This window comes from Colobus angolensis, unplaced genomic scaffold (genome assembly GCF_000951035.1).
Source record: "Colobus angolensis palliatus isolate OR3802 unplaced genomic scaffold, Cang.pa_1.0 Scaffold203, whole genome shotgun sequence".
Taxonomy (NCBI): domain Eukaryota; kingdom Metazoa; phylum Chordata; class Mammalia; order Primates; family Cercopithecidae; genus Colobus; species Colobus angolensis.
This window is the reverse complement of record NW_012115189.1, coordinates 932,475-945,064: the sequence shown is the minus strand read 5'-3', so window position 1 is coordinate 945,064 and position 12,590 is coordinate 932,475.

Sequence of the window (12,590 nt, the reverse complement as noted above, 5' to 3'; positions counted from 1 at the left end):
GACCTCGTGATCCACCTGTCTTGGCCTCCGAAAGTGCTGGGATTACAGGCTTGAGCCACCGCGCCCGACCAACAATGCAGAATTCTAATCAGTGAATCTGAATGCTAATGAGAAGTTTTGGTTCTAAACCAAAATCTTAGTGAATGATTGTGCTCTTATGTAGTTTCAGTAAAAATGAAATGTACGGTGTGTGTCATTACATATCAACTTTTAATGCTTGCTTGATTTAACAATCTATCTTTCTCAGTTAACCAACCAACTTGATCCAGTCTTGTTATACTGGATAATAGGCTTCTGTAGTATGAGCATTGTGACTAATGAAATATCTGACTGCTCTCTATAATTTCGGCTCTCCTCTTTCAGATAACTATAACATAGATAATGGGGTTAGGGACATGTTACTTTAAAATATGGCACCTTGGCATTTGAGGAAACTGCAGAAACAGGAAGGTCACTTTTGACTTCTCCTGCCTTCCTTCCTGAAGTAGGACATAAAAGAATATTTTGACCTTCCTCTGAAGAACACCTTCATTCTAGGGGAACCTACCCTTCATTCAGAGGAAAGGAATATCTTTGAAGATGCAGAGACACCAAGAAAAATCTGAATAAACAGATCTTGCTAAAGTTTGTTATCATTATATTATAACCTTTTGTCTTCCAATCATGATATTGCATGACTGTACATAAAAATACACAGGTCTCTCTGTTTCATTGGGTCTTCACTTTCGAAGGTCTCTGTGTCTTGTAAAACTTATATTAAATGAATTTGTCTTTTTTTTTCTTGTTACTCTGTCTTTTGTAATAGAGTCTCAGACATGAACCTAGAGAGGAGTGAGGAAAGAAATCTTTTTCTCCCCTACATGGACAAACCTAAGGCTATGGAATCCTGTGCTCCCTTTAACTGCAGTTGCTGCTTCCACCTCTCAGCTTATGTATGCTCAACAACCTATATGAAAAGGGTAAAAGATGGCGAAGATGATCTCACCTTGTTTCTGGAGCCAGCTTATTCTTTCTGTTGGCTCATGAAGCTGTTGCCTTACTGTCTCTGAATTCCTGAAGTGCAGACATTTGCTTGCCCTAGTCATAGTGACCCAGCTTGCCTTTCTTAACACTATATTCACTCCTTTAAACCAGCAGCCTGCTTTGGTAGCTTACAATTCAGATTATCTCATCTTTGTTCTCATCTCCTGGCTCATGGACTCTCACCTGTCCTGCCCACACTTCCCACGCTTCATTTATCTCTGAGTTGAGTGTCTGTTTTGCAATCCCTTGTCTTGGTCTTTACTTGGTAATTTTGATGCTTTGGGCACAGCCTTCATCTTCTAGTTTTAAACCTCCACCCCAACTGGATGGTGAAATGATTTTGCTCTTTTTATTGTATTTTTCAACAGGTGCAGCAAACTGGAACTTAACTGCAAAGGCACCTATGCTTTGTATTTACTACTTTGAGTTCTGTTCTTGATGTTGTTTTGAACTGGATCTAGAGGTAAGAATAAAACTGGAGGGACTAATTTCTTGTAATTATGAAGCTTGTTCACAGGCACCTGTAGTTACTACTTACCATATGGTATCAACTTAATTCTGGATTATTAATTATGTATATAGTGATCATGGTTCTGGATTTCAGGAACAAAGGCTAGGAGTGTAACCCAGCCATGGAAAGCAAGTAGATTGTAATAGATAAAGAGGTGCAAGGTGGGGTGGTGGTGAGTGGCTGTTTCTTGTTATAAAGATGCACTATATTCTTGGGTCATGGTAGAGAATTAATTCAATAAAGTTATTATGAATACAAAGCTAAAAAGAATTAAATAATGCTTCTACTTAGAATGCTTTGTCTCTATGAGTTAAGTTTGTGTAGAGTTTAAAGAAGGACATGGATTAGTTTAAAACACATTTTAGACATAATATCATCATAGGAACAGAACAATAATGAAGATATACGTCATCCTGTAGCTCTGGTCCTCATACGACTCTCCTCAAATATTCTTGCATGATGCTAAATTAGGGCTGTCCAATGATATAGCAAATAATCCTCATGAAAAACTACAAAGGTCGCTGTGACTACACAAATTATTAACTTGAGTTGAATTCTTCAGTCTAACCATTTATTTCCAAATAGAGTTGTGCATGTCATTATATGGTTTTATAGCTCATTTGATACTAAGATTTCTAGGTCTACTATTTGGAATTTGTCAGTTGGATTTAGACAGTACATGTGTTGGAAGTATTAATAAATATGATACAGTCTTAACTATTAAAAGATAATCTGTAGCCATTCTATCGCTTGTATTTTTCAGTTCCTGATTAGCAAGGCAAAAGCTTAGAAATAGAATTCAGTGGTACAGGAAATAAACACAGAGTATACTAAATACTATGCTAAAAACAACAAACAAACTCTAATATTCTGGGGATAGGGACAGGAATAATTCTCACAATAGAAAAAGACACAGTGTCTTTAAGTAAAGCAATACTGGTAGTAAAAGCTTCCCATTTTATACAATGAGATGTAACAGCAGAACAGTGTAAATGAGCTCTCCAGATAACGTAGGGAAAGAACAACATATTGTGATATTCAGCTAGTAGTTACAGGCAAAAGGTCCAGGCACATTAAGAATCCATCCCATTGGTAGTAGTAAGCCATTCTTGGCCACTTCTACTTAATATAATAAAGGGCAATAATTCAAACAGAAGATATTTAACTGAATTTGCCTTGTGTTTACTAGCAAATGTCAAGTAGCAGTAGCCAAATTACGTTAATTTTTGGATACATTGATTTTTAATATTATGTGAAGATTTTATAGCACCCATCAAAGATTCCCTTCATTGATGTACATAAAATGCTGTATCCAAGAATTTTTTCCATTTAAAAAGCCACCTTGCAAGATTGATTTTTAAACTCTTATGTGCTCAAAATATAAGACAAAACACAATTCCAAAGATCTCAGCATAATGTGGCTTTTTTTGACAGAAAAAATACAATAATATTGGGCATACCTGGGGGTTGTCATGAGGTCTGCTTTCTTCTTCCAAACTAAAACCTCCTGTCCTTCTTCCAAACTAAAACAAATAGGGGGTGTCTTGAGAATACCTCAAAAGGTACACTTTGGGGTATATTAGCAGCAGGCAAATGCGCTAATGCCTATAAAGTTGTGATTATATAATCGTATACATGGCAGTGATTCTGCTCTGAGCAAGTGGTCTGGATTTTCCATTGTATAGCATTTTTAACACTGAGCTTGCATGCACTGTATCATAGCCTTGCCTCTCCTTAGAGGACTATCAGAACCAAGTTATCTGTTCTGACTAAACCTCTTTAGTTACACAGGCTCTCCTCAAAGGGATGATTATTATCTCGTTGAGGAGCTGAGATGCTAAAGCAAATTTTTCTTTCTTACCACTCCATTTGAACTTGACCTGCAAAAAAAAACTGAATCTTGAAACACAGCCTCCTGGTCACAGATGTGAACCTCTGCCCACTTCTTAGTCTTAACTCTCAGTCTCTTTTGCTTCTCAGAAGCAGAATGACATGAGACAAATGGGATGGTGATCTGCAGTAAGAATGTCAAAAGAACAATTGGCAACGATATTTTGTCAGTGTTTCTCCAGGAAAGGAAATGCTTTGATTCTAGATAACAGGCTACATTTATGGACAGAAAAATATGAGGGAAAACCTCTGAGGAAATTTAAGAATTTGCTATGAGTATCCTTCTACAGCAAGAAACTCCATTATCTTTAAGTCTGTGCCTATAAAACCAATTCACGTTTGCTCTTCTAGGTGGATTACCCACAGGAATTTATTGCTATCTCTTTTTTCCCCAGCCTTTTACCTTTATTCCATTCAGATGACTACTCTTACCTCTACCCTTGAGGACTAGCCTTTGCTTAAAATAAATCATGAGCTATCAACTGGGGAAAATATGTTAGTTCAATGTGTTATTTGATTCTGTTTACTGCCTAGACTCTTTGCTGTGATTTGCACACTGATGCCTCATTTTCTCTCCAGAGTTTTGGCTTTTGCTTGAGCTGTAAATCCCTTTATTTGGGTAGCTGCCCTAAGTTCTTGATCTGTTGAGTTTTGATCTTTAAATACTGCTTCGAATTTTGTGCTGGAGTGTGTGTGTGTGCGTGTGTGTATGTGTGTGTGTGTGTCTTTGCCCAGGTGATAAGTTAATACATTTAGACAGGTCATTGTTTCATTTTTCTGTCTTCCAAACAAGGATGGCTTTGGTGTGTGTTCACAGGCATGTAGATTTCTCACAGACAAACCTCTGGATACTCTAAACCTGGGTGTTAGCGATTTTGCACTGCCTTTTATTTCAAAAGGTTATGCAACAACTTACAAATATGCAAAATAAAACAATGAAAGGAAGAAAAAAATAGAGTTAGTCAGAAAAGAGTGGCATAGAATTAGAGATATAAGATGAAACCAGGGATGAGGTTAGCACACAAAATGCATGCTGAGGCCTTCCCCACTTGCTGCACTTGGACCACAGGTTTATCTTTGAATCTTCTAGCAGCCAATCTGGAGACATAAACATAAAAATACATAATGTGCTGTGAATACGATTAAAACTCAAAATAAGGACAATTATTCTCTATATTTATTCCTATGAGAATGTTTGCTGCATTTTCATAAAGACCATTCTGTGACATTTAATGAACCATCAGTAATGTCCTCATGCTAAGATAATAATGAATATCCCAGAATTGTTTCTTTTTGCGTCCCTCAATGTGCATTGCTAACGTAATTATTAAGCACAGTTAATTCAGTAAGAGCAGTGTTACAGGGATCAGACAATGTGGTCAAGCTGCATAGCTCTCACAGTTTCAACTTCATGTAGGACAAATTGAAGTTTACAATTTATGGGCCACTTATTCAGTTTAGAAAATTCTTTTATTTTTTGAGACTGAGTCTCGCTCTGTCGCCCAGGCTGGAGTGCAGTGGCCGGATCTCAGCTCACTGCAAGCTCCGCCTTCCGGGTTTACGCCTTTCTCCTGCCTCAGCCTCCCAAGTAGCTGGGACTACAGGCGCCCACTACCTCGCCCTAGAAAATTCTTAAATAGTGCTACTGTCAATGGAATTTTGACAGTAACTTGGAGGACTTGGGCATGAGGCTATGATTATAAGTTCCTGGAGTGCGGACGATCCATTGTTGGCTAAATTCAGAATCTTACTCCTTAATAGACAGGTGAGCTGGAAAATAGGACCGACATTCTCTTTTCAGATTTGAGGACCCTAATGACAATCCGACTTCCTAATAGAAGTGAACCTAGGTAATTCACATGCAGAAGGTAATGTTTTGCTTTGCTCAGGCACAGTGAAAAATTAATGATGCAACCAAGAAAGTTCTATTCCTTGGAGCCTAACTGTAATAACTTTAGCCTGGAAATTTTCTGGAGTGAGGGTTAGAAAAAGCCAGTTCAACCATAAAAAATGATTCAGTAGACATCTATGAAATATCTAGCTTTAAATATAGAATTTCTTGGTGAACTTTTCAAGGTGAACAGATTGCAAAGTATACTTTTAATAATCTCAGTGATTTGATTTCCCCTATATTGCTGTAAGATATAAGCCAGTTAAATTGTGGGTGATGTCTATTCAAAAATGAAGAAATTGGCTTTTGAATGGTTGATATATCACCAATTTTCCTGGCAGTAACTGGATCATGGCACACTTTGTCAGCATATTTTACTTTTATCTTTTAATTAATTATACTAATTGATTCTTTGATTTTACTGAGTTGTTTTAATCAAACTTGTTTCTATTTAGCATCATTGTTCTTCCTACATAACTTAAAATATTGTGCAAATTCCACATCCCCATTTCCCTACCTTTTGCGTATAAGTTATTTGGTTTGAGACACTTTGTGGGTTTTTTGTATCAAGAAAATAGTTTCCTAGAAGCTCTATAGAAGACTTTTGTTTATGTTACGTTAGCCAGGGAAAGCGAGTGTTTAGCTTTTCCAGCATCTAGAGTGGAGGCACACCAGGGAGAATGGGAATGGGAGCTAGGGTCACTGACTTGCATGTTTTCTACAACAGCTTTCTATGCCATATAACAAAGATGGTGGTGGAAGTAGGATTACAGGATAAGGGAAGGGCATTTAGATATTTGCATCAATAAATGGATTAGGTGGGGGCTGGGACACACAAGGAAATCTTACTTGGTAGAGTCAAGGCAAAGTCAGGAGGAGGTTCAATAGTTATAACTTAGAAGTTCTAACTCCTCCATTTGAGTTTCAATGCAATAAACTGCTATGTACTTCTTGATATTAAGCCATTTCTATAGTCATTTAGCTCTAAAAATGGATTAGAAAGGTCTCAAATTTGGTATCTTGCCTCTAAATGAGGTATTCAATAGAAAATATTTTGGAAAAAACGTATCACAAAGAAAAAGTGATGAATTATTATGTAAATTGAATAAATAGGTAAAATAGTCACATTCTTCTCTCCCATTTTATAGTAGAGATTTATTCAGGAATATTATTTTGTAATACCTATCAGATTAAAAGCATATTGAGAAAAAGAAAAATAGTCATATTTTCATCATTTGAAACTGTTTCTATCTTAGGAAGACATCAGGTAGGATGTTTTTGGCAGGAAATAACAAAAAACTTCACCTCTAATGACTTAAAAAATAAGGAGATTTACTTTAACTTATATGTACCTAGGTAGGGCAGGTACAGAGTTTCTTCAGATTACTTTTGCCCTTATCTGAGAAGCCCTTGACTCTAACCTTTTCTTTCTGTTAGTGCCATCTGTGGTCTGGTAGCAAAATTACCACAGTTCCAAAAGTTACATACAAAACAACTTATTTTTAAGAGCTAAGATTTCAAAGAGAAATCTTAGATGAACTTCATTGGAATCTGCTGGGGACTTGCTAGGAATGAAATTTCCAGGCCTACTCTCAACTTCCTAAATCAAAAACTCTGGGAGTGGAGCGCAGTGTTTTAAGAAGTCCTCTGGGAAATTCTTGACTAGCTGAAGTTTGAGAACCACTGGCACGGACCAGTAATTCTAAATCCTAGCTGTACATCACCCAAGGAGCTTTAAGCACACCAGACACCAGAGTGTCATCTTGGAACTGTCAATTTTTGAGGGAAGCTGAGGTGGGAAGAGAATAGGTGGAGAATTGAGTACTGGTACCTTCTGGGTTAAGAGCCTCTGGTTTAGACTAATGGTGATCCACCCCTTAGACTGGGAATGACCTGGGCCCAGACCTCCCTGAACATATGGTGAGATGGTCTGAATATGTCCCTCCTAAAATTCATATGTTGAAATCCTAACCCCTAAAGGATAGTATTAGGAGGTACAACATTTGGGAGGGGATTAGGTCATGGGGGTGGAGCCCTCATGAATGGCATTAGTGCCCGTATAAAAGAGGCCTGAGAGGGACCTCTTCCGTCATTGAGGTTAGAGTAAGAATATGACTGTCTCTGAATCAGGCAATGGGTTTTTACCAGAAACTAAATCTACTGGTGCCTTAATCTTGGACTTGGCCTCCGGAACTGTAAGAAATAATTTTTTTTTGTTTATAATCCACCCAGTCTATGGTGTTTTGTTATAATAGCCTGAACGGGCTAAAACACATGGCCTGTGGAGAAGGGTAGATACCAGCAGAGAATATGAAATATGGAAGTTAGGAAGAAGGAGGGCTATTGGGTAAGTCACCAAGAGTGCCTTCCACATGTTCCATAGCTCTGATCTCAACAGACTTGAATTAATGCTTTTTTCCCCTCTTATGAATTGTCACACAGTTTTATTTCATAGTTATTGTCTTAATGTCCATGAAATAAATGAAATCACTTTTGAAGTTGAAATGTGTGTAATTTTCACAAATCTAAGAAATTTTCATGAAGACTATGAGGAGCCGGTGTTATATAAGCTTAAAATTACCATAGAAACAGATTCTGCAAAGCTGTGTTAACAGAAGCATAGCAGACAAGTATGTGGATGATGTGTCAAACACCAGCAAAACACAGCTTTTGGAAGCTGTTCTGAGTGTTTTTCTACCTTTCCTGATGACAGTATGTAGATTATTTTAAGTAAAAAAGTCTGCAAGTTTTTTCTCAGCTGTACTCTATAATTAGTAGAATACTAGTTCTTTAAGGTATGAGCTGGAAATACCATGATTCATACTGGATAGCTAAATATTTGGGAGCTCAATGCCAGATATTTCCTAACTCTCTACTGACAATGATCACATAAAGTGAAAAGAAGACCAACTGACAAATAAAAAAATAGATACCTATTAGGCATCTCTAAGACATACATACAAGACAATATGCAGGGGGCTATGCAAGAAAAGAAAGAAGAGCAAGACAAGACATGATCCCTGCCCTCAAGGCCCATATATTGTTGCTGGGAGATGAGTCAATGTACATGAAAAGGTAAATAATTTAAGAAGCCAAACAGATAACTAATAAGAGACAATGCAATTATCAAATGGCTACTATCAATAATGAAATTAATACGTATTTAATGGAAGGCTTTGGGTTATGATTATGTGGGATAAAATCATAGAGGAGTGATTGCCACAGGATTCTAAAAATAGACAGCTTTTAGGTCTCCATAGGGAGGATTATGAGGCAGCTTAGTAAGTCTGGGGAAAAGCACATGAAGATGGATGTACAGAGGCTTTTGATGGTGAAGGACTATCTCAGTCTGGTTTGATGAGCGAGATGAAGTTCATTCCCATTGCGCTTTTGGTTAAAACATCCAGCATTTTTGCATGTTAAGTATCAGCTAGAAACTTGTATAAAGTGAGGTTGTAGATACAGGAATGGGCCAGATCATGGAGGTGGTTGTGAGCCATGTTATGAACTTTAGTTTTCCTGTGCCTCTGTTTCCCCATCTACAAGGTAGGGATAATAATATGTAACTCGGCTGGGCACGGTGGCTCACACCTGTAATCCCAGGACTTTGGGAGGCCGAGGCAGGCGGATCACAAGGTCAAAAGATGGAGACCATCCTGGCCAACATGGTGAAACCCCGTCTATACCAAAAATGCAAAAATTAGCTGGGTGTGGTAGCATGTACCTGTAATCCCAGCTACTCAGGAGGCTGAGGCAGCAGAATCACTTGAACCTAGGAGGCAGGGGTTGCAGTGAGCCAAGATTGTGCCACTGCACTCCAGACTGGTGACAGCAAGACTCTGTCTAAAAATAACAATAATAATAATAATAATAAGTAACTCAAAAAGGATTTTTTAGATGAGGATTCTATGAATTAATACAAGTGCATGGCACATAGTAATTGCTCAATAAAGGTTTTCTATTATAAGTAGGTTATTGTCTTATTAGCATGGGAAGCTCTTAAGTACCATTAAACAAAAGATTTAAATCATTCAATTTTCTTGTTTTTGAGATGGAGTTTTGCTCTTGTTGCCCAGGCTGGAGTGCAATGGTGCCATCTTAGCTCACTGCAACCTCAACCTCCACCTCCCCGGTTTAAGTGATTCTCCTACCTCAGCCTCCCAAATAGCTGGAATTACAGGCATGTACCACCACCCCCAGCTAATTTTGTATTTTTAGTAGAGATGGGGTTTCTCCATGTTGGTCAGGCTGGTCACAAACTCAATTTGTTTTTAAAAAATTCCTCTGGCTATAGTGCAGAGAATGGACTGATTGCAGAAGACAGGGGAGATGGGAGAATGAAATTAAGAGGAAACAGCAATAATCTGGGTGAGAGAGAGTGGGGACTTGGCTTAGCCAGAGGAAATGCACTAGATTGGTAGGTGGCATACTTGACTGTTTGGCTATTACTTTCAATTGTCAAACAAATAACTATTGAGCTCATATCATGTACCAGGCACTGTTCTTAATGCAAGAGAGGCAACTTATTTTATTTCTTTTTTTTCCATTTGGAGCTTAGATTTCAGTAGGGAAGATAGATAAAATATATGCAAACTAATAAATGAGATAACTACCAATTGGGGTAAGAATTCTGCAGAGAACAAATGAACAAACGAGAGGCGAAGAAAAATAACAAGTCAGGATTTGGGGTGGGCTTGTTTTTTATGCTTCTTTTAGCAGAATTCACTCTAAAGTGGCATGGAACCTGAAAACTAAAGAACGAGAAGCAGCAGCTATCCAGGGGAAGAGTCAGGGGAAGAACTGTCAGGCTCCACCCACAGAATGGAGACAGTGTTGCTGGAGTCCTATGAACAAGAGCAGGAGCACAGTGAATGGCAGTGGAAGAGGTAGACGGGAGCCAAGTTTTGTACAGTTGCCTGTCTTAAAGAGGAGTTTGAATGACTTTAACTGCAATAGGGAGCTTTTGCAGTATTTTAAGTAGGAGAGGGAGAAAGACATGTTTCCCAATGATGTTGTACAAAAAAGAGACTGACGAACTAACTGTTAAACAAAATAATGAAGAGAGACAAGTTGTAAAAAGAGGCATAAACAAAAATGCTCTGTCACTCAAAGGAAGGCATTGCAGGAAATTTGTCCGTTTTAGGTGGAGAAGCCTGGGCATATGGAATCACACTTGGCAATATATTTGAGCAACACACAGAAGGACCTTTGATGTTAAAAGAAAGAGTTAATATCTCTTTTAAAATCTATAACAATAGATTTTCTTTTTTTTTTTTAGTTAGGGTAAAATGGTAGATATTTTAATCTGTTCCTAATTATTTTTTAAATAGTCTTTCTTTACATTTTAGCTAATTTTAAGTTGTCTTTTCTGCCTTTTAATATTTCTTTTAGTATCACACATTTGAAAAACCCTTCTCAATAGGCAAATTGAATAAAGTTAACTGAGCAGATAGCCGAATCTTAGAACCTCAGAGTCCTAGAGGTGTAACAACAGCTAGAGGTCATTCTGTCCCAATTTCTACCTCAGGTCAGAGTTCTTTTCCACAAAGTCCTCTACTCTGTGAGGAACATGTTGTCTCTGTGCTGGTCCACTAATCCCGCACCCAAACTCTCCCACAGTCAGGCAATATTAACTCTTCCTCCTTAAACTGAATCTCATATTGATTTGATATCTGCTTTGTTTAAATTATATACAGTGGTTCTAGTTTTACTTTCTGGATTAACAGAACATATCAATATCCTTTTCCTTTAAGATATTTCACAGTAGTTGATTGAGTTCTCGCTGCCTTCTTATAAGTATTGCCCTTTACAAGGCAAACATTCACTTTTAATAAAAAGTCTTTGTCATATTATCTAATCAATCTGGGCACTCTCTTTTACTTTAATATTTTATGGTCCTCTGATCTCTGAAATTTAACAAAGTAGGTAAGGGTAACCAGACTTGCACTGTGGTGCATGTGAACCTGTGGGTAACTAAAACTCCTAACTTTTATTTCAATTAAGGATTTTTTTTTCTAACCTACATTTGTGTCTTGAATTTTATGAATTAAAGTTTATGATTTTGCAATTATTTTTGCTTAAATTTTATTGCTGCACTTCTAGATATCATCCAAGTATTTTGAGAAAGAAAACCCCTTTCAATATTTATTCAGCCAGCCATTGGATTAAGTATATTCTATGTTTGTGTTCAAAAGGTATTTAGTGATGTTTATCATGCCACCCACAAAACAAATAAAATAATATAGAATAGAACATAGTTCTAGAACACAACTCTTGGGATTTGCTAGTAGTTTGACATCAATTTATTACTTTATACCCTAATGATAGTAAATTGCTTACCAAGTGCAAGTTGCTTAAATATTTGCTTTGCATACATTATTTAGTATGATAATACAACCTTATAAAGACTGTGTTATATTATTGTTTCCTTTAATTGAAAAAAATTAAAGTTTAAAAACAAAGAAACCTACTCAGGGTCACTTGCTGAAGAAGTATGACGGTAGGGTTATAACCTAGACAGTATGACAACAGAGCCCATGCTCTCAACCATGAAACAGTGCTCTATTTTAGCCATCTAATTATATTATCATCCTCCTTTCAAAGACATCATTGAGTATTTTGTTCAATAATGGCCTAAAATCAATTTTCAAAATATTTAAGTTATATCCCTGGTTTACTAGTATTTTTCCTCAATTAAAAAAGAGAAATTAATCTATAAGGGTAATATTAGAACTTTTTTACTTTAAGGAGTTTGCCTTTAATAAAATGTAAACACTTACAAATCTATTTTAGTCATGTACTCATCAATGTGAATGAGACTGGCCTTCTTGGAAGAAGATAAAGTATACTTTATGTTTCAGTCAGAAACACCACTTAAGACATAATGTAAAATTTCATCCTTTAAATAGCTTCTATTATTCTCTAACTTGGCCACTTGAGTATGTGCATAAAGATTTTTATTTTATTTATTTATTTATTTATTTTTAGTGTGATAAATGTATTTATTTTATTTTTATTATTATTGAACTTTAAGTTCTAGAGTACACGTGCACAACATGCAGGTTTGTTACATATATATACATGTGCCATGTTGGTGTGCTGCACCCATTAACTCATCATTTATATTAGATATATCTCCTAATGCTATCCCTTCCCCCTCCCCCCATCCCACAATAGGACCCAGTGTGTGATGTTCCCCTTCCTGTGTCCAAGTGATCTCATTGTTCAATTCCCACCTATGAGTGAGAACATGCGCTGTTTGGTTTTCTGTTCTTG